Source organism: Hevea brasiliensis, unplaced genomic scaffold (assembly GCF_030052815.1).
Source record: "Hevea brasiliensis isolate MT/VB/25A 57/8 unplaced genomic scaffold, ASM3005281v1 Scaf9, whole genome shotgun sequence".
Taxonomy (NCBI): Eukaryota; Viridiplantae; Streptophyta; class Magnoliopsida; order Malpighiales; family Euphorbiaceae; genus Hevea; species Hevea brasiliensis.
Window position 1 is genome coordinate 52705 of NW_026615310.1, and position 23099 is coordinate 75803.

Below are 23099 nucleotides of genomic sequence, written 5' to 3' on the forward strand. Positions count from 1 at the left end.
TTACAAAAGTAGGACAATTTAAATTGCCTGTAGAGGTAGATGAGATAATATTCTCATTGTCTTTTCAGATTATCTGACTAATCCCATTATGGATCTTTACATTAGAACCTCAAGTGCTAAGATTTCTTTGTTTATCTGTCTCTCAGCGGTTCCTGTATTATCATGCTTCTCTCATGACTGCTAATCTATATCATCCTAGGCAAAATCTCAGGTTATTTAAGTTTCCTGAGCTTTATCAATTTGTCATCCTCCTATCTGTGATCGATGTTTCCTCTGTAATATGACTTGCTATGTTTTCACCAAAAAAAAAAATGTATATTCTGTTATTCAGTTAATGAGTTGAAGATGCTACATGGCTCTGGCTACATCTAAAAAAAAAAAGAACATTCTGGCTAGTGGCTCAAGGTATGTAATTATTTTATATATGAAGTTCAAAACAGTGGAAAATGCTTTGAACATGTCAAATTATGGAGAAAGATAGTCAATTAGTCATTTCTCACTTTTTCCTGTCTCTTTTAAAAAAAAAAAAATTTCATTTCACTTTATTTAAAACTTTTGGAGATTGAGCAAAATCAAATCAATGATTTAAGGTCTCAAGTGAGGCAATGAGAAATTTTTTGAGTATCTCAGACTTTCATGGCTCTTTTATAAAAGTAGGACAATTTAAATTGCCTGCAGAGGTAGATGGGATAATATTCTCATTGTCTTTTCAGATTATCTGACTTATCCCATTATGGATCTTTACATTAGAACCTGAAGTGCTAAGATTTCTCTGTTTATCTGTCTCTCAGCGGTTCCTGTATTATCGTGCTTCTCTAATGACTGCTAATCTATATCATCCTAGGAAAAATCTCAGGTTATTTAAGTTTCCTGAGCTTTATCAAATTTACATCCTCCTATCTGTGATCGATATTTCGTCTGTAATATGACTTGCTTTGTTTTCGCCAAAAAAAAATGTTTATTCTGTTATTCAGTTAATGAGTTGAAGATGCTGCATGACTCTGGTTACATTTAAAAAAAAAAAAAAATTCTGGCTAGTGGCTCAAGGTATGGAATTCTTTTATATATGAAGTTCAAAACATTGGAAAATGCTTTGAACATGTCAAATTATGGAGAAAGATAGTCAATTAGTCATTTCTCACTTTTTCCTGTCTTTTTTTTTTTTTTAAATTATTTCATTTCACTTTATTTAAAACTTTTGGAGATTGAGCAAAATCAAATCAATGATTTAAGGTCTCAAGTGAGGCAATGAGAAATTTTGTGAGTATCTTAGACTTTCATGGCTCTTTTACAAAAGTAGGACAATTTAAATTGCCTGTAGAGGTAGATGGGATAATATTCTCATTGTCTTTTCAGATTATCTGACTAATCCCATTATTGATCTTTACATTACAACCTCAAGTGCTAAGATTTCTTTGTTTATCTGTCTCTCAGCGGTTCCTGTATTATCATGCTTCTCTCATGACTGCTAATCTATATCATCCTAGGAAAAATCTCAGGTTATTTAAGTTTCCTGAGCTTTATCAATTTGTCATCCTCCTATCTGTGATCGATATTTCCTCTGTAATATGACTTGCTATGTTTTCAGCAAAAAAAATAAATGTATATTCTGTTATTCAGTTAATGAGATGAAGATGCTACATGGCTCTGGCTACATTTAAAAAAAAAAAAAAAATTCTGGATAGTGGCTTAAGGTATGTAATTCTTTTATATATGAAGTTCAAAACAGTGGAAAATGCTTTGAACATGTCAAATTATGGAGAAAGATAGTCAATTAGTCATTTCTCACTTTTCCTGTCTTTTTTTAAAAGAATATTTCATTTCACTTTATTTAAAACTTTTGGAGATTGAGCAAAATCTAATCCATGATTTAAGGTCTCAAGTGAGGCAATGAGAAATTTTGTGAGTATCTCAGACTTTCATGGCTCTTTTATAAAAGTAGGACAATTTAAATTGCCTGCAGAGGCAGATGGGATAATATTCTCATTGTCTTTTCAGATTATCTGACTAATCACATTATGGATCTTTACATTAGAACCTGAAGTGCTAAGATTTCTCTGTTTATCTGTCTCTCAGCGGTTCCTGTATTATCGTGCTTCTCTCATGACTGCTAATCTATATCATCCTAGGAAAAATTTCAGGTTATTTAAGTTTCCTGAGCTTTATCAAATTTTCATCCTCCTATCTGTGATCGATATTTCGTCTGTAATATGACTTGCTTTGTTTTCACCAAAAAAAAAAAAGTGTATTCTGTTATTCAGTTATTGAGTTGAAGATGCTGCATGACTCTGGTTACATTTAAAAAAAAAAAAAATATTCTGGCTAGTGGCTCAACTCTCAAGGTATGTAATTCTTTTATATATGAAGTTCAAAACAGTGGAAAATGCTTTGAACATGTCAAATTATGGAGAAAGATAGTCAATTAGTCATTTCTCACTTTTTCCTGTCTTTTTTTTTTTTAAAAAAAATTATTTCATTTCACTTTATTTAAAACTTTTGGAGATTGAGCAAAATCAAATCAATGATTTAAGGTCTCAAGTGAGGCAATGAGAAATTTTGTGAATATCTTAGACTTTCATGGCTCTTTTACAAAAGTAGGACAATTTAAATTGCCTGTAGAGGTAGATGGGATAATATTCTCATTGTCTTTTCAGATTATCTGACTAATCCCATTATGGATCTTTACATTACAACCTCAAGTGCTAAGATTTTTGTGTTTATCTGTCTCTCAGCGGTTCCTGTATTATCATGCTTCTCTCATGACTGCTAATCTATATCATCCTAGGAAAAATTTCAGGTTATTTTAGTTTCCTGAGTTTTATCAATTTGTCATCCTCCTATCTGTGATCGATATTTCCTCTGTAATATGACTTGCTATGTGTTCACCAAAAAAAAAAAAATGTATATTCTGTTATTCAGTTAATGAGTTGAAGATGCTACATGGCTCTGGCTGCATTTAAAAAAAAAAAAAAAAAATTCTGGATAGTGGCTCAAGGTATGTAATTCTTTTATATATGAAGTTCAAAACAGTGGAAAATGCTTTGAACATGTCAAATTATGGAGAAAGATAGTCAATTAGTCATTTCTCACTTTTTCCTGTCTTTTTTTTTTTTAAAAAAAAAGAATATTTCATTTCACTTTATTTAAAACTTTTGGAGATTGAGCAAAATCATTTCACTTTATTTAAAACTTTTGGAGATTGAGCAAAATCAAATCAATGATTTAAGGTCTCAAGTGGGGCAATGAGAAATTTTGTGAGTATCTCAGACTTTCATGGCTCTTTTATAAAAGTAGGACAATTTAAATTGCCTGCAGAGGTAGATGGGATAATATTCTCATTGTCTTTTCAGATTATCTGACTAATCCCATTATGGATCTTTACATTAGAACCTCAAGTGCTAAGATTTCTCTGTTTATGTGTCTCTCAGCGGTTCCTGTATTATCGTGCTTCTCTCATGACTGCTAATCTATATCATCCTAGGAAAAATCTCAGGTTATTTAAGTTTCCTGAGCTTTATCAATTTTTCATCCTCCTATCTGTGATCGTTATTTCGTCTGTAATATGACTTGCTTTGTTTTCACCCAAAAAAAAAAAATGTATATTCTGTTATTCAGTTAATGAGTTGAAGATGCTGCATGACTCTGGTTATATTTAAAAAAAAAAAAAAATTCTGGCTAGTGGCTCAAGGTATGTAATTCTTTTATATATGAAGTTCAAAACAGTGGAAAATGCTTTGAACATGTCAAATTATGGAGAAAGATAGTCAATTAGTCATTTCTCACTTTTCCTGTCTCTTTTTAAAAGAATATTTCATTTCACTTTATTTAAAACTTTTGGAGATTGAGCAAAATCAAATCCATGATTTAAGGTCTCAAGTGAGGCAATGAGAAATTTTGTGAGTATCTCAGACTTTCATGGCTCTTTTATAAAAGTAGGACAATTTAAATTGCCTGCAGAGGCAGATGGGATAATATTCTCATTGTCTTTTCAGATTATCTGACTAATCACATTATGGATCTTTACATTAGAACCTCAAGTGCTAAGATTTCTCTGTTTATCTGTCTCTCAGCGGTTCCTGTATTATCGTGCTTCTCTCATGACTGCTAATCTATATCATCCTAGGAAAAATCTCAGGTTATTTAAGTTTCCTGAGCTTTATCAATTTTTCATCCTCCTATCTGTGATCGATATTTCGTCTGTAATATGACTTGCTTTGTTTTCACCAAAAAAAAAAAAAAATGTGTATTCTGTTATTCAGTTAATGAGTTGAAGATGCTGCATGACTCTGGTTACATTTAAAAAAAAAGAAAAATTCTGGCTAGTGGCTCAGCTCTCAAGGTATGTAATTCTTTTATATATGAAGCTCAAAACAGTGGAAAATGCTTTGAACATGTCAAATTATGGAGAAAGATAGTCAATTAGTCATTTCTCACTTTTTCCTGTCTTTTTTTTAAAAAAAAAAAATTATTTCATTTCACTTTATATTGAGCAAAATCAAATCAATGATTTAAGGTCTCAAGTGAGGCAATGAGAAATTTTGTGAATATCTTAGACTTTCATGGCTCTTTTACAAAAGTAGGACAATTTAAATTGCCTGTAGAGGTAGATGGGATAATATTCTCATTGTCTTTTCAGATTATCTGACTAATCCCATTATGGATCTTTACATTACAACCTCAAGTGCTAAGATTTCTTTGTTTATCTGTCTCTCAGCGGTTCCTGTATTATCATGCTTCTCTCATGACTGCTAATCTATATCATCCTAGGAAAAATCTCAGGTTATTTAAGTTTCCTGAGCTTTATCAATTTGTCATCCTCCTATCTGTGATCGATATTTCCTCTGTAATATGACTTGCTATGTTTTCACCAAAAAAAAAAATGTATATTCTGTTATTCAGTTAATGAGTTGAAGATGCTACATGGCTCTGGCTACATTTAAAAAAAAAAAAAAAAATTCTGGATAGTGGCTCAAGGTATGTAATTCTTTTATATATGAAGTTCAAAACAGTGGAAAATGCTTTGAACATGTCAAATTATGGAGAAAGATAGTCAATTAGTCATTTCTCACTTTTTCCTGTCTTTTTTTTTATTTTAAAAAAAGAATATTTCATTTCACTTTATTTAAAACTTTTGGAGATTGAGCAAAATCAAATCAATGATTTAAGGTCTCAAGTGAGGCAATGAGAAATTTTGTGAGTATCTCAGACTTTCATGGCTCTTTTATAAAAGTAGGACAATTTAAATTGCCTGCAGAGGTAGATGGGATAATATTCTCATTGTCTTTTCAGATTATCTGACTAATCCCATTATGGATCTTTACATTAGAACCTCAAGTGCTAAGATTTCTCTGTTTATCTGTCTCTCAGCGGTTCCTGTATTATCGTGCTTCTCTCATGACTGCTAATCTATATCATCCTAGGAAAAATCTGAGGTTATTTAAGTTTCCTGAGCTTTATCAATTTTTCATCCTCCTATCTGTGATCGATATTTCGTCTGTAATATGACTTGCTTTGTTTTCACCAAAAAAAAAAAAAGTGTATTCTGTTATTCAGTTAATGAGTTGAAGATGCTGCATGACTCTGGTTATATTTAAAAAAAAAAAAAATTCTGGCTAGTGGCTCAAGGTATGTAATTCTTTTATATATGAAGTTCAAAACAGTGGAAAATGCTTTGAACATGTCAAATTATGGAGAAAGATAGTCAATTAGTCATTTCTCACTTTTTCCTGTCTTTTTTTTTTAAAAAAAAAAAATTATTTCATTTCACTTTATTTAAAACTTTTGGAGATTGAGCAAAAATCAAATCAATGATTTAAGGTCTCAAGTGAGGCAATGAGAAATTTTGTGAGTATCTTAGACTTTCATGGCTCTTTTACAAAAGTAGGACAATTTAAATTGCCTGTAGAGGTAGATGGGATAATATTCTCATTGTCTTTTCAGATTATCTGACTAATCCCATTATGGATCTTTACATTACAACCTCAAGTGCTAAGATTTCTTTGTTTATCTGTCTCTCAGCGGTTCCTGTATTATCATGCTTCTCTCATGACTGCTAATCTATATCATCCTAGGAAAAATCTCAGGTTATTTAAGTTTCCTGAGCTTTATCAATTTGTCATCCTCCTATCTGTGATCGATATTTCCTCTGTAATATGACTTGCTATGTTTTCACCAAAAAAAAAAAATGTATATTCTGTTATTCAGTTAATGAGTTGAAGATGCTACATGGCTCTGGCTACATCTAAAAAAAAAAAACGTTCTGGCTAGTGGCTCAAGGTATGTAATTATTTTATATATGAAGTTCAAAACAGTGGAAAATGCTTTGAACATGTCAAATTATGGAGAAAGATAGTCAATTAGTCATTTCTCACTTTTTCCTGACTTTAAAAAAAAAAAAATTATTTCATTTCACTTTATTTAAAACTTTTGGAGATTGAGCAAAATCAAATCAATGATTTAAGGTCTCAAGTGAGGCAATGAGAAATTTTGTGAGTATCTCAGACTTTCATGGCTCTTTTATAAAAGTAGGACAATTTAAATTGCCTGCAGAGGTAGATGGGATAATATTCTCATTGTCTTTTCAGATTATCTGACTTATCCCATTATGGATCTTTACATTAGAACCTGAAGTGCTAAGATTTCTCTGTTTATCTGTCTCTCAGCGGTTCCTGTATTATCGTGCTTCTCTAATGACTGCTAATCTATATCATCCTAGGAAAAATCTCAGGTTATTTAAGTTTCCTGAGCTTTATCAAATTTACATCCTCCTATCTGTGATCGATATTTCGTCTGTAATATGACTTGCTTTGTTTTCGCCAAAAAAAAATGTTTATTCTGTTATTCAGTTAATGAGTTGAAGATGCTGCATGACTCTGGTTACATTTAAGAAAAAAAAAAAAATCTGGCTAGTGGCTCAAGGTATGTAATTCTTTTATATATGAAGTTCAAAACAGTGGAAAATGCTTTGAACATGTCAAATTATGGGGAAAGATAGTCAATTAGTCATTTCTCACTTTTTCCTGTCTTTTTTTTTTTTAAAAAAAATTATTTCATTTCACTTTATTTAAAACTTTTGGAGATTGAGCAAAATCAAATCAATGATTTAAGGTCTCAAGTGAGGCAATGAGAAATTTTGTGAGTATCTTAGACTTTCATGGCTCTTTTACAAAAGTAGGACAATTTAAATTGCCTGTAGAGGTAGATGGGATAATATTCTCATTGTCTTTTCAGATTATCTGACTAATCCCATTATGGATCTTTACATTACAACCTCAAGTGCTAAGATTTCTCTGTTTATCTGTCTCTCAGCGGTTCCTGTATTATCATGCTTCTCTCATGACTGCTAATCTATATCATCCTAGGAAAAATCTCGGGTTATTTAAGTTTCCTGAGCTTTATCAATTTGTCATCCTCCTATCTGTGCTCGATATTTCCTCTGTAATATGACTTGCTATGTTTTCAGCAAAAAAAATAAATGTATATTCTGTTATTCAGTTAATGAGATGAAGATGCTACATGGCTCTGGCTACATTTAAAAAAAAAAAAAAAATTCTGGATAGTGGCTTAAGGTATGTAATTCTTTTATATATGAAGTTCAAAACAGTGGAAAATGCTTTGAACATGTCAAATTATGGAGAAAGATAGTCAATTAGTCATTTCTCACTTTTCCTGTCTTTTTTTAAAAGAATATTTCATTTCACTTTATTTAAAACTTTTGGAGATTGAGCAAAATCGAATCCATGATTTAAGGTCTCAAGTGAGGCAATGAGAAATTTTGTGAGTATCTCAGACTTTCATGGCTCTTTTATAAAAGTAGGACAATTTAAATTGCCTGCAGAGGCAGATGGGATAATATTCTCATTGTCTTTTCAGATTATCTGACTAATCACATTATGGATCTTTACATTAGAACCTGAAGTGCTAAGATTTCTCTGTTTATCTGTCTCTCAGCGGTTCCTGTATTATCGTGCTTCTCTCATGACTGCTAATCTATATCATCCTAGGAAAAATTTCAGGTTATTTAAGTTTCCTGAGCTTTATCAAATTTTCATCCTCCTATCTGTGATCGATATTTCGTCTGTAATATGACTTGCTTTGTTTTCACCAAAAAAAAAAAGTGTATTCTGTTATTCAGTTATTGAGTTGAAGATGCTGCATGACTCTGGTTACATTTAAAAAAAAAAAAAAATTCTGGCTAGTGGCTCAACTCTCAAGGTATGTAATTCTTTTATATATGAAGTTCAAAACAGTGGAAAATGCTTTGAACATGTCAAATTATGGAGAAAGATAGTCAATTAGTCATTTCTCACTTTTTCCTGTCTTTTTTTTTTTTAAAAAAAATTATTTCATTTCACTTTATTTAAAACTTTTGGAGATTGAGCAAAATCAAATCAATGATTTAAGGTCTCAAGTGAGGCAATGAGAAATTTTGTGAATATCTTAGACTTTCATGGCTCTTTTACAAAAGTAGGACAATTTAAATTGCCTGTAGAGGTAGATGGGATAATATTCTCATTGTCTTTTCAGATTATCTGACTAATCCCATTATGGATCTTTACATTACAACCTCAAGTGCTAAGATTTTTGTGTTTATCTGTCTCTCAGCGGTTCCTGTATTATCATGCTTCTCTCATGACTGCTAATCTATATCATCCTAGGAAAAATTTCAGGTTATTTTAGTTTCCTGAGTTTTATCAATTTGTCATCCTCCTATCTGTGATCGATATTTCCTCTGTAATATGACTTGCTATGTGTTCACCAAAAAAAAAAATGTATATTCTGTTATTCAGTTAATGAGTTGAAGATGCTACATGGCTCTGGCTGCATTTAAAAAAAAAAAAAAAAATTCTGGATAGTGGCTCAAGGTATGTAATTCTTTTATATATGAAGTTCAAAACAGTGGAAAATGCTTTGAACATGTCAAATTATGGAGAAAGATAGTCAATTAGTCATTTCTCACTTTTTCCTGTCTTTTTTTTTTTTTTAAAAAAAAAGAATATTTCATTTCACTTTATTTAAAACTTTTGGAGATTGAGCAAAATCATTTCACTTTATTTAAAACTTTTGGAGATTGAGCAAAATCAAATCAATGATTTAAGGTCTCAAGTGGGGCAATGAGAAATTTTGTGAGTATCTCAGACTTTCATGGCTCTTTTATAAAAGTAGGACAATTTAAATTGCCTGCAGAGGTAGATGGGATAATATTCTCATTGTCTTTTCAGATTATCTGACTAATCCCATTATGGATCTTTACATTAGAACCTCAAGTGCTAAGATTTCTCTGTTTATCTGTCTCTCAGCGGTTCCTGTATTATCGTGCTTCTCTCATGAGTGCTAATCTATATCATCCTAGGAAAAATCTCAGGCTATTTAAGTTTCTTGAGCTTTATCAATTTGTCATCCTCCTATCTGTGATCGATATTTCGTCTGTAATATGACTTGCTTTGTTTTCACCCAAAAAAAAATGTATATTCTGTTATTCAGTTAATGAGTTGAAGATGCTGCATGACTCTGGTTATATTTAAAAAAAAAAATTCTGGCTAGTGGCTCAAGGTATGTAATTCTTTTATATATGAAGTTCAAAACAGTGGAAAATGCTTTGAACATGTCAAATTATGGAGAAAGATAGTCAATTAGTCATTTCTCACTTTTCCTGTCTTTTTTTAAAAGAATATTTCATTTCACTTTATTTAAAACTTTTGGAGATTGAGCAAAATCAAATCCATGATTTAAGGTCTCAAGTGAGGCAATGAGAAATTTTGTGAGTATCTCAGACTTTCATGGCTCTTTTATAAAAGTAGGACAATTTAAATTGCCTGCAGAGGCAGATGGGATAATATTCTCATTGTCTTTTCAGATTATCTGACTAATCACATTATGGATCTTTACATTAGAACCTCAAGTGCTAAGATTTCTCTGTTTATCTGTCTCTCAGCGGTTCCTGTATTATCGTGCTTCTCTCATGACTGCTAATCTATATCATCCTAGGAAAAATCTCAGGTTATTTAAGTTTCCTGAGCTTTATCAAATTTTCATCCTCCTATCTGTGATCGATATTTCGTCTGTAATATGACTTGCTTTGTTTTCACCAAAAAAAAAAAAAATGTGTATTCTGTTATTCAGTTAATGAGTTGAAGATGCTGCATGACTCTGGTTACATTTAAAAAAAAAGAAAAATTCTGGCTAGTGGCTCAGCTCTCAAGGTATGTAATTCTTTTATATATGAAGCTCAAAACAGTGGAAAATGCTTTGAACATGTCAAATTATGGAGAAAGATAGTCAATTAGTCATTTCTCACTTTTTCCTGTCTTTTTTTTAAAAAAAAAAAATTATTTCATTTCACTTTATATTGAGCAAAATCAAATCAATGATTTAAGGTCTCAAGTGAGGCAATGAGAAATTTTGTGAATATCTTAGACTTTCATGGCTCTTTTACAAAAGTAGGACAATTTAAATTGCCTGTAGAGGTAGATGGGATAATATTCTCATTGTCTTTTCAGATTATCTGACTAATCCCATTATGGATCTTTACATTACAACCTCAAGTGCTAAGATTTCTTTGTTTATCTGTCTCTCAGCGGTTCCTGTATTATCATGCTTCTCTCATGACTGCTAATCTATATCATCCTAGGAAAAATCTCAGGTTATTTAAGTTTCCTGAGTTTTATCAATTTGTCATCCTCCTATCTGTGATCGATATTTCCTCTGTAATATGACTTGCTATGTTTTCACCAAAAAAAAAAAAAATGTATATTCTGTTATTCAGTTAATGAGTTGAAGATGCTGCATGACTCTGGTTACATTTAAGAAAAAAAAAAAATCTGGCTAGTGGCTCAAGGTATGTAATTCTTTTATATGTGAAGTTCAAAACAGTGGAAAATGCTTTGAACATGTCAAATTATGGGGAAAGATAGTCAATTAGTCATTTCTCACTTTTTCCTGTCTTTTTTTTTTTAAAAAAAAATTATTTCATTTCACTTTATTTAAAACTTTTGGAGATTGAGCAAAATCAAATCAATGATTTAAGGTCTCAAGTGAGGCAATGAGAAATTTTGTGAGTATCTTAGACTTTCATGGCTCTTTTACAAAAGTAGGACAATTTAAATTGCCTGTAGAGGTAGATGGGATAATATTCTCATTGTCTTTTCAGATTATCTGACTAATCCCATTATGGATCTTTACATTACAACCTCAAGTGCTAAGATTTCTCTGTTTATCTGTCTCTCAGCGGTTCCTGTATTATCATGCTTCTCTCATGACTGCTAATCTATATCATCCTAGGAAAAATCTCGGGTTATTTAAGTTTCCTGAGCTTTATCAATTTGTCATCCTCCTATCTGTGATCGATATTTCCTCTGTAATATGACTTGCTATGTTTTCAGCAAAAAAAATAAATGTATATTCTGTTATTCAGTTAATGAGATGAAGATGCTACATGGCTCTGGCTACATTTAAAAAAAAAAAAAAAATTCTGGATAGTGGCTTAAGGTATGTAATTCTTTTATATATGAAGTTCAAAACAGTGGAAAATGCTTTGAACATGTCAAATTATGGAGAAAGATAGTCAATTAGTCATTTCTCACTTTTCCTGTCTTTTTTTAAAAGAATATTTCATTTCACTTTATTTAAAACTTTTGGAGATTGAGCAAAATCGAATCCATGATTTAAGGTCTCAAGTGAGGCAATGAGAAATTTTGTGAGTATCTCAGACTTTCATGGCTCTTTTATAAAAGTAGGACAATTTAAATTGCCTGCAGAGGCAGATGGGATAATATTCTCATTGTCTTTTCAGATTATCTGACTAATCACATTATGGATCTTTACATTAGAACCTGAAGTGCTAAGATTTCTCTGTTTATCTGTCTCTCAGCGGTTCCTGTATTATCGTGCTTCTCTCATGACTGCTAATCTATATCATCCTAGGAAAAATTTCAGGTTATTTAAGTTTCCTGAGCTTTATCAAATTTTCATCCTCCTATCTGTGATCGATATTTCGTCTGTAATATGACTTGCTTTGTTTTCACCAAAAAAAAAAAAGTGTATTCTGTTATTCAGTTATTGAGTTGAAGATGCTGCATGACTCTGGTTACATTTAAAAAAAAAAAAAAATTCTGGCTAGTGGCTCAACTCTCAAGGTATGTAATTCTTTTATATATGAAGTTCAAAACAGTGGAAAATGCTTTGAACATGTCAAATTATGGAGAAAGATAGTCAATTAGTCATTTCTCACTTTTTCCTTTCTTTTTTTTTTTTAAAAAAAATTATTTCATTTCACTTTATTTAAAACTTTTGGAGATTGAGCAAAATCAAATCAATGATTTAAGGTCTCAAGTGAGGCAATGAGAAATTTTGTGAATATCTTAGACTTTCATGGCTCTTTTACAAAAGTAGGACAATTTAAATTGCCTGTAGAGGTAGATGGGATAATATTCTCATTGTCTTTTCAGATTATCTGACTAATCCCATTATGGATCTTTACATTACAACCTCAAGTGCTAAGATTTTTGTGTTTATCTGTCTCTCAGCGGTTCCTGTATTATCATGCTTCTCTCATGACTGCTAATCTATATCATCCTAGGAAAAATTTCAGGTTATTTTAGTTTCCTGAGTTTTATCAATTTGTCATCCTCCTATCTGTGATCGATATTTCCTCTGTAATATGACTTGCTATGTGTTCACCAAAAAAAAAAAAATGTATATTCTGTTATTCAGTTAATGAGTTGAAGATGCTACATGGCTCTGGCTGCATTTAAAAAAAAAAAAAAAAAATTCTGGATAGTGGCTCAAGGTATGTAATTCTTTTATATATGAAGTTCAAAACAGTGGAAAATGCTTTGAACATGTCAAATTATGGAGAAAGATAGTCAATTAGTCATTTCTCACTTTTTCCTGTCTTTTTTTTTTTTTTTAAAAAAAAGAATATTTCATTTCACTTTATTTAAAACTTTTGGAGATTGAGCAAAATCATTTCAGTTTATTTAAAACTTTTGGAGATTGAGCAAAATCAAATCAATGATTTAAGGTCTCAAGTGGGGCAATGAGAAATTTTGTGAGTATCTCAGACTTTCATGGCTCTTTTATAAAAGTAGGACAATTTAAATTGCCTGCAGAGGTAGATGGGATAATATTCTCATTGTCTTTTCAGATTATCTGACTAATCCCATTATGGATCTTTACATTAGAACCTCAAGTGCTAAGATTTCTCTGTTTATGTGTCTCTCAGCGGTTCCTGTATTAGCGTGCTTCTCTCATGACTGCTAATCTATATCATCCTAGGAAAAATCTCAGGTTATTTAAGTTTCCTGAGCTTTATCAATTTTTCATCCTCCTATCTGTGATCGTTATTTCGTCTGTAATATGACTTGCTTTGTTTTCACCCAAAAAAAAAAAATGTGTATTCTGTTATTCAGTTAATGAGTTGAAGATGCTGCATGACTCTGGTTATATTTAAAAAAAAAAAAAAATTCTGGCTAGTGGCTCAAGGTATGTAATTCTTTTATATATGAAGTTCAAAACAGTGGAAAATGCTTTGAACATGTCAAATTATGGAGAAAGATAGTCAATTAGTCATTTCTCACTTTTCCTGTCTTTTTTTAAAAGAATATTTCATTTCACTTTATTTAAAACTTTTGGAGATTGAGCAAAATCAAATCCATGATATAAGGTCTCAAGTGAGGCAATGAGAAATTTTGTGAGTATCTCAGACTTTCATGGCTCTTTTATAAAAGTAGGACAATTTAAATTGCCTGCAGAGGCAGATGGGATAATATTCTCATTGTCTTTTCAGATTATCTGACTAATCACATTATGGATCTTTACATTAGAACCTCAAGTGCTAAGATTTCTCTGTTTATCTGTCTCTCAGCGGTTCCTGTATTATCGTGCTTCTCTCATGACTGCTAATCTATATCATCCTAGGAAAAATCTCAGGTTATTTAAGTTTCCTGAGCTTTATCAAATTTTCATCCTCCTATCTGTGATCGATATTTCGTCTGTAATATGACTTGCTTTGTTTTCACCAAAAAAAAAAAAAATGTGTATTCTGTTATTCAGTTAATGAGTTGAAGATGCTGCATGACTCTGGTTACATTTAAAAAAAAAGAAAAATTCTGGCTAGTGGCTCAGCTCTCAAGGTATGTAATTCTTTTATATATGAAGCTCAAAACAGTGGAAAATGCTTTGAACATGTCAAATTATGGAGAAAGATAGTCAATTAGTCATTTCTCACTTTTTCCTGTCTTTTTTTTAAAAAAAAAAAAATTATTTCATTTCACTTTATATTGAGCAAAATCAAATCAATGATTTAAGGTCTCAAGTGAGGCAATGAGAAATTTTGTGAATATCTTAGACTTTCATGGCTCTTTTACAAAAGTAGGACAATTTAAATTGCCTGTAGAGGTAGATGGGATAATATTCTCATTGTCTTTTCAGATTATCTGACTAATCCCATTATGGATCTTTACATTACAACCTCAAGTGCTAAGATTTCTTTGTTTATCTGTCTCTCAGCGGTTCCTGTATTATCATGCTTCTCTCATGACTGCTAATCTATATCATCCTAGGAAAAATCTCAGGTTATTTAAGTTTCCTGAGTTTTATCAATTTGTCATCCTCCTATCTGTGATCGATATTTCCTCTGTAATATGACTTGCTATGTTTTCACCAAAAAAAAAAAAAATGTATATTCTGTTATTCAGTTAATGAGTTGAAGATGCTACATGGCTCTGGCTACATTTAAAAAAAAAAAAAAAAAAAATTCTGGATAGTGGCTCAAGGTATGTAATTCTTTTATATATGAAGTTCAAAACAGTGGAAAATGCTTTGAACATGTCAAATTATGGAGAAAGATAGTCAATTAGTCATTTCTCACTTTTTCCTGTCTTTTTTTTTTTTTTAAAAAAAATTATTTCATTTCACTTTATTTAAAACTTTTGGAGATTGAGCAAAATCAAATCAATGATTTAAGGTCTCAAGTGAGGCAATGAGAAATTTTGTGAATATCTTAGACTTTCATGGCTCTTTTACAAAAGTAGGACAATTTAAATTGCCTGTAGAGGTAGATGGGATAATATTCTCATTGTCTTTTCAGATTATCTGACTAATCCCATTATGGATCTTTACATTACAACCTCAAGTGCTAAGATTTCTGTGTTTATCTGTCTCTCAGCGGTTCCTGTATTATCATGCTTCTCTCATGACTGCTAATCTATATCATCCTAGGAAAAATTTCAGGTTATTTAAGTTTCCTGAGTTTTATCAATTTGTCATCCTCCTATCTGTGATCGATATTTCCTCTGTAATATGACTTGCTATGTGTTCACCAAAAAAAAAAAATGTATATTCTGTTATTCAGTTAATGAGTTGAAGATGCTACATGGCTCTGGCAGCATTTAAAAAAAAAAAAAAAAAATTCTGGATAGTGGCTCAAGGTATGTAATTCTTTTATATATGAAGTTCAAAACAGTGGAAAATGCTTTGAACATGTCAAATTATGGAGAAAGATAGTCAATTAGTCATTTCTCTCTTTTTCCTGTCTTTTTTTTTTTAAGAAAAAAAGAATATTTCATTTCACTTTATTTAAAACTTTTGGAGATTGAGCAAAATCAAATCAATGATTTAAGGTCTCAAGTGAGGCAATCAGAAATTTTGTGAGTATCTCAGACTTTCATGGCTCTTTTATAAAAGTAGGACAATTTAAATTGCCTGCAGAGGTAGATGGGATAATATTCTCATTGTCTTTTCAGATTATCTGACTAATCCCATTATGGATCTTTACATTAGAACCTCAAGTGCTAAGATTTCTCTGTTTATGTGTCTCTCAGCGGTTCCTGTATTATCGTGCTTCTCTCATGACTGCTAATCTATATCATCCTAGGAAAAATCTCAGGTTATTTAAGTTTCCTGAGCTTTATCAATTTTTCATCCTCCTATCTGATCGTTATTTCGTCTGTAATATGACTTGCTTTGTTTTCACCCAAAAAAAAAATGTGTATTCTGTTATTCAGTTAATGAGTTGAAGATGCTGCATGACTCTGGTTATATTTAAAAAAAAAAAAAAATTCTGGCTAGTGGCTCAAGGTATGTAATTCTTTTATATATGAAGTTCAAAACAGTGGAAAATGCTTTGAACATGTCAAATTATGGAGAAAGATAGTCAATTAATCATTTCTCACTTTTCCTGTCTTTTTTTAAAAGAATATTTCATTTCACTTTATTTAAAACTTTTGGAGATTGAGCAAAATCAAATCCATGATTTAAGGTCTCAAGTGAGGCAATGAGAAATTTTGTGAGTATCTCAGACTTTCATGGCTCTTTTATAAAAGTAGGACAATTTAAATTGCCTGCAGAGGCAGATGGGATAATATTCTCATTGTCTTTTCAGATTATCTGACTAATCACATTATGGATCTTTACATTAGAACCTCAAGTGGTAAGATTTCTCTGTTTATCTGTCTCTCAGCGGTTCCTGTATTATCGTGCTTCTCTCATGACTGCTAATCTATATCATCCTAGGAAAAATCTCAGGTTATTTAAGTTTCCTGAGCTTTATCAATTTTTCATCCTCCTATCTGTGATCGATATTTCGTCTGTAATATGACTTGCTTTGTTTTCACCAAAAAAAAAAAAAAATGTGTATTCTGTTATTCAGTTAATGAGTTGAAGATGCTGCATGACTCTGGTTACATTTAAAAAAAAAGAAAAATTCTGGCTAGTGGCTCAGCTCTCAAGGTATGTAATTCTTTTATATATGAAGCTCAAAACAGTGGAAAATGCTTTGAACATGTCAAATTATGGAGAAAGATAGTCAGTTAGTCATTTCTCACTTTTTCCTGTCTTTTTTTTTTAAAAAAAAAATTATTTCATTTCACTTTATATTGAGCAAAATCAAATCAATGATTTAAGGTCTCAAGTGAGGCAATGAGAAATTTTGTGAATATCTTAGACTTTCATGGCTCTTTTACAAAAGTAGGACAATTTAAATTGCCTGTAGAGGTAGATGGGATAATATTCTCATTGTCTTTTCAGATTATCTGACTAATCCCATTATGGATCTTTACATTACAACCTCAAGTGCTAAGATTTCTTTGTTTATCTGTCTCTCAGCGGTTCCTGTATTATCATGCTTCTCTCATGACTGCTAATCTATATCATCCTAGGAAAAATCTCAGGTTATTTAAGTTTCCTGAGTTTTATCAATTTGTCATCCTCCTATCTGTGATCGATATTTCCTCTGTAATATGACTTGCTATGTTTTCACCAAAAAAAAAAATATGTATATTCTGTTATTCAGTTAATGAGTTGAAGATGCTACATGGCTCTGGCTACATTTAAAAAAAAAAAAAAAATTCTGGATAGTGGCTCAAGGTATGTAATTCTTTTATATATGAATTTCAAAACAGTGGAAAATGCTTTGAACATGTCAAATTATGGAGAAAGATAGTCAATTAGTCATTTCTCACTTTTTCCTGTCTTTTTTTTTAAAAAAAAAAGAATATTTCATTTCACTTTATTTAAAACTTTTGGAGATTGAGCAAAATCAAATCAATGATTTAAGGTCTCAAGTGGGGCAATGAGAAATTTTGTGAGTATCTCAGACTTTCATGGCTCTTTTATAAAAGTAGGACAATTTAAATTGCCTGCAGAGGTAGATGGGATAATATTCTCATTGTCTTTTCAGATTATCTGACTAATCCCATTATGGATCTCTTTACATTAGAACCTCAAGTGCTAAGATTTCTCTGTTTATCTGTCTCTCAGCGGTTCCTGTATTATCGTGCTTCTCTCATGACTGCTAATCTATATCATCCTAGGAAAAATCTGACGTTATTTAAGTTTCCTGAGCTTTATCAAATTTTCATCCTCCTATCTGTGATCGATATTTCGTCTGTAATATGACTTGCTTTGTTTTCACCAAAAAAAAAAAAAGTGTATTCTGTTATTCAGTTAATGAGTTGAAGATGCTGCATGACTCTGGTTATATTTAAAAAAAAAAAAAATTCTGGCTAGTGGCTCAACTGTCAAGGTATGTAATTCTTTTATATATGAAGTTCAAAACAGTGGAAAATGCTTTGAACATGTCAAATTATGGAGAAAGATAGTCAATTAGTCATTTCTCACTTTTTCCTGTCTTATTTAAAAAAAAAAAATTATTTCATTTCACTTTATTTAAAACTTTTGGAGATTGAGCAAAATCAAATCAATGATTTAAGGTCTCAAGTGAGGCAATGAGAAATTTTGTGAGTATCTTAGACTTTCATGGCTCTTTTACAAAAGTAGGACAATTTAAATTGCCTGTAGAGGTAGATGGGATAATATTCTCATTGTCTTTTCAGATTATCTGACTAATCCCATTATGGATCTTTACATTACAACCTCAAGTGGTAAGATTTCTCTGTTTATCTGTCTCTCAGCGGTTCCTGTATTATCATGCTTCTCTCATGACTGCTAATCTATATCATCCTAGGAAAAATCTCAGGTTATTTAAGTTTCCTGAGCTTTATCAATTTGTCATCCTCCTATCTGTGATCGATATTTCCTCTGTAATATGACTTGCTATGTTTTCAGCAAAAAAAAAATAAATGTATATTCTGTTATTCAGTTAATGAGTTCAAGATGCTACATGGCTCTGGCTACATTTAAAAAAAAAAAAAAAAAAAATTCTGGATAGTGGCTCAAGGTATGTAATTCTTTTATATATGAAGTTCAAAACAGTGGAAAATGCTTTGAACATGTCAAATTATGGGGAAAGATAGTCAATTAGTCATTTCTCACTTTTTCCTGTCTTTTTTTTTTCTAAAAAAAAATTATTTCATTTCACTTTATTTAAAACTGTAGAAAGTGATGATTCTCATTGATTTCAATTAATCTGTATATGGGTATATATATACAATTGATTCCTATAATTGTGTTCTACTAATTAGGAAAAAATCCTAAATAAGAAGTCCTAAATAGGAATACAGAGTACAGAATATACAGAGAAATAATATAGTCATTGACTTTCCATAACATAGTGATTGACTTTCCATAACAAAAACTTTTGGAGATTGAGCAAAATCAAATCAATGATTTAAGGTCTCAAGTGAGGCAATGAGAAATTTTGTGAGTATCTCAGACTTTCATGGCTCTTTTATAAATGTAGGACAATTTAAATTGCCTGCAGAGGTAGATGGGATAATATTCTCATTGTCTTTTCAGATTATCTGACTAATCCCATTATGGATCTTTACATTAGAACCTGAAGTGCTAAGTTTTCTCTGTTTATCTGTCTCTCAGCGGTTCCTGTATTATCATGCTTCTCTCATGACTGCTAATCTATATCATCCTAGGAAAAATCTCAGGCTATTTAAGTTTCTTGAGCTTTATCAATTTGTCATCCTCCTATCTGTGATCGATATTTCCTCTGTCATATGACTTGCTTTGTTTTCACCAAAAAAAGAAAAAATGTATATTCTGTTATTCAGTTAATGAGTTGAAGATGGTGCATGGCTCTGGCTACATTTAAAAAAAAAAAAAAAAAATTCTGGGTAGTGGCTCAAGGTATTTAATTCTTTTTTATATGTAGTTCAATTACTCTCAATTTTTTTTTCTTTAACATTTGTTAGTCCTATCCTGCTGGTTGCTTTATTTTTTTGTGCCAATTCATTCTTAGTATATTTTTCTCCCCTCTTTGTATTGATATAATTCATCTAGTGGAAATTACAGTGACACAAGCAACTATGTTACACGGACTTGGGTACAGGTGGCGGAAATGAATGCATATCCATTTGTTAGACTTGTAAACTTCCTAAATTGATATGGGGATATTGATCAAAATTTAGACATGATTGCTCAGATAAGTTATGTAACATCCCACAGTAGCCCTTCATTATCACATGGAGAAGCTTCTACTTCTTCCACTCATCAACCCTAGGCAACATAGCTCTATGCACATCCTCAAAGATTGTAACATTCTTCTTTTTCTTCTTGGATGTGTGTCGTGCACATATTCCATATCGTATGATTTTTTTCTTTCAAAGTACAATAAATAAGCAACTTAAAAGATTAAGTGAACTATGGGGAAAAATTAATAAATTTAGTGGGGTCAACATATAACCTAATTATATAAAGGATTTCCAAGGGGTGGTGGAGGCAAGTGCCCTTATTGCCCCCATGGTAAATTCCCTATGATCTCAATTCAGTTGCTGTTGGAGTATACAGGGGAAAAAGATGGAAATACATAGAACATACCAAATGATTTTACAAAATTGAAATTGCCTGTAGATGTATTTGGGATAACAGGTTTATAGTAGTTTTAGATTATCAGACGTATCCCATTATGGATCTTTGCAACCTCAAATACTTTGTTTTTGTCTCTCTGCTGTTCCTGCATAACAATTCTCTCATGGCTGCGTAAAACATCATTTAGGGAGGTTTTCTTGTCCTTTATTACCTGTTAATCCTCCTATGTCCTATCATCCTTTTGTCCATGAGTTCCTCTCTGTAGTGTGACTTGCCTTATGATGAAGCCTTGATCTGCAGCTTCTGGTACTTGAGGGTCCTCTCTCTCTCTCTCTCTCTCTCTCTCTCTCTCTCTTTATTGACTCTTATACTTTCTCATTTCATCGTATTTAGAGGTCTAACTTGAGCGTCAGAGGGTCTTTACCGAGACCCCCCTAGTGGACTTCTGACCTGTTTCGCTTTGTTTGGCAGGTCCCAATGGCTAAGATCAGATTGTGGAACCCCTAGGTACTAGAAGCTGCAGATCAAGGCTTCATCACCTTGTTTTCACAAAAAAGATAGGCATATTCTGTTTTTTGGTTAATGACTTTAAGATGCTGCATGACTTTGGCTGTGAGTCTCTCTCTCTCTCTCTCATTCTGGATAGTGGCTCAAGTTCAATTTTGTTAGATATTGAGTTCAGCTACTCTATATTATTTTTCCTTGAACATTTGTGAGTTCTATCCTTCTGGCTGCTTGATGATCTATTTTTTGCCAATTCTTTCTTGGTGTTTTTTTTCCTCAGGTTTTGTTTTGATATAATTCATCTTGGAGAAATTACAGTGGCATAGAGATGGTAGAAAGCTTCTTTTCTTTTCTTCTCTTTATTTTTTTTTGGGGTACAAAAATGGAAGCTAAGACCAACTACACTAAAATCGTAGGCAGCATAGCTCCACTTACATACTTCTTGATGATATGCTTGCCATGACCACTAGCCACTAAGACATCAGTCCCAATTCACAGCTCATTTGCTTATGCAACTAGCCTATCTGCACCAAATCCCTTGTTTTTTGGTTACACAACATTCATTCTCTCTTCAGCTGCAACTGATCTTCCTTATCAGGTTACAGTAGGAATGCATAATCTTCTATCCTTACCTATGAGCAAAAAGAACATCAAGGGCATCTACCTCAAGAATTAGTGAATTACCTAAGTTTTTCCATATACAAATTGCAATGTTATATGCTTGGACATATCCCTTTCATGTTATTCCAACTTTACAAAAATTCTTTATACATTCTTCATCTCATTAGTGAATGAACTACATTCTGTTATACATTCTTCATCATCATTCTCTTTCAGAGGCTACGTACTGTCCAGCTCTTGTATTCTTGCTACATATTTTGTTCATGTAAAAGAATCTGATGCAATCGGTTTCTTCTTCCTGGAATCTTCTGTTCTCTTGTTTTTCTTAGCTCTTTCTCTCGCTTTCATTTTCTTCCTAATCAAACACCTCAATTAGGTCCATTTGAACTCAGATGAACAAAAATACTAGAACTAGCATTGAAGGGTTAAATTTTATGGTCTTTAAAGCATCACTAAGCCAGTGTAACAGAGTGGCGCTGCGATGCAAACCCTAATTTAGCAAGTAGCAAAATTGTGAACAACTCTAATAGCAACCTTAGAGCTAATATATCAAAAAGCTTTCGTTATGCCATTCTTCTTTGTCCTATAAAAGAGAATTTTCTATAAATTAATATCAAGAAATAGTAATGATCTTTTTCAAAGAAATGGATTCATTTGTCACGTGTGGTGGATCAATCACTTGAAAAACCTAGAATATTTAGGCAAGTACATAAATTTCTACTATTATATTTCTATTTGTAGGCAAATACAATAGTCCTAATTTAACTAAGAATCCTATTTACAAATAAAATAAAGCCTAAACTAATTAATAACAATAAAGATGATTTCATTTTGCATCCCTTCTTTGTGTTCTTTAGGTTCGTCTTCCATTCAAGGTAAGTTCATCATAACTTTTAAGTGAATTTACTTGTTTGGATCCAAGTTGCAATAGTACTAATTCCTCAAATCTGTTTGCAGTTATCATGGGTTTATCAAGCAACAGTACCATTGTCTTCATCTTCTTCTGAGGAAGATTCTCCAACGAAAGCTACATAACATACCTCGAAAGCTCTTCAAGGTGTAAGCATCAACCATCATTTGAGACAGTTGTTGAAATTTATCCGATACAAATATGGTGGATATCTTAAGGTTGTTTGAACTTGAGTTAGGATTCATGTATTGGGTCTTTATAATTTTTCTTCATTGATATCAGATCCCTAATATTTGTTTCCTAGTCTAATTAACATGTATAATTTGTTTATAGACTTATGATTGATATTTATTTGTGAATCAATTCATAAAGATAATTTTTTATATTCTTCTTGAAAATTTTTTCTGTGCCTAAAATTGTTTTGGAATAGTCTTGTTATTTTCCAGATGTTGTTTGAAAGTCGTTTTTCAGATATGAAAGATTTAATTTAAAAAAAAAAATTCAAATGTGGATTTTTTTTTTAAAGAGCAACCAAGGCTCTCATGGTTACCGAATTGAAGCCAACGACAATGTGAGAGGGAGAGTCCCACATATGCTTTGGTGGCTAGCGGCTGTTGCACTCTGGCTAGTGGTGGTGCCATGCTTGGATTACATTCTTGAGTTACCATTGAACTGCCATGGATGTGATTAAGGGCAGTCTTGACGTAGCTGTATCGCACGACATGGTTGTGGCATTGCAAAAAGAAGACCACCAAGTGTTTCCTGTAGCGCACGGCCTATGGTGGGTTGCAACACCACTGGAAACGATGCTGTTCTTTCTTCACATGGCGGTGTTTGGTCTTCATGG

General features: G+C 31.8%; 1 long non-coding RNA gene across 4 annotated transcripts; it reads left to right on the plus strand.

Moving 5' to 3' along the window:
* The first annotated feature begins 985 nt into the window (after nucleotides 1-985).
* LOC131168897 (uncharacterized) lies at nucleotides 986-22635 on the plus strand. 4 transcript variants are annotated; one of them, XR_009147089.1, is made up of 3 exons: nucleotides 986-1047; nucleotides 19537-20829; nucleotides 21002-22635. It is a non-coding gene; the product is annotated as an uncharacterized LOC131168897 (long non-coding RNA). The 4 variants fall into 4 exon arrangements; XR_009147088.1 differs by lacking the exon at nucleotides 986-1047 and adding an exon at nucleotides 15980-16077; XR_009147090.1 differs by lacking the exon at nucleotides 986-1047 and adding an exon at nucleotides 16923-17364.
* Nucleotides 22636-23099: the final 464 nt, after the last annotated feature.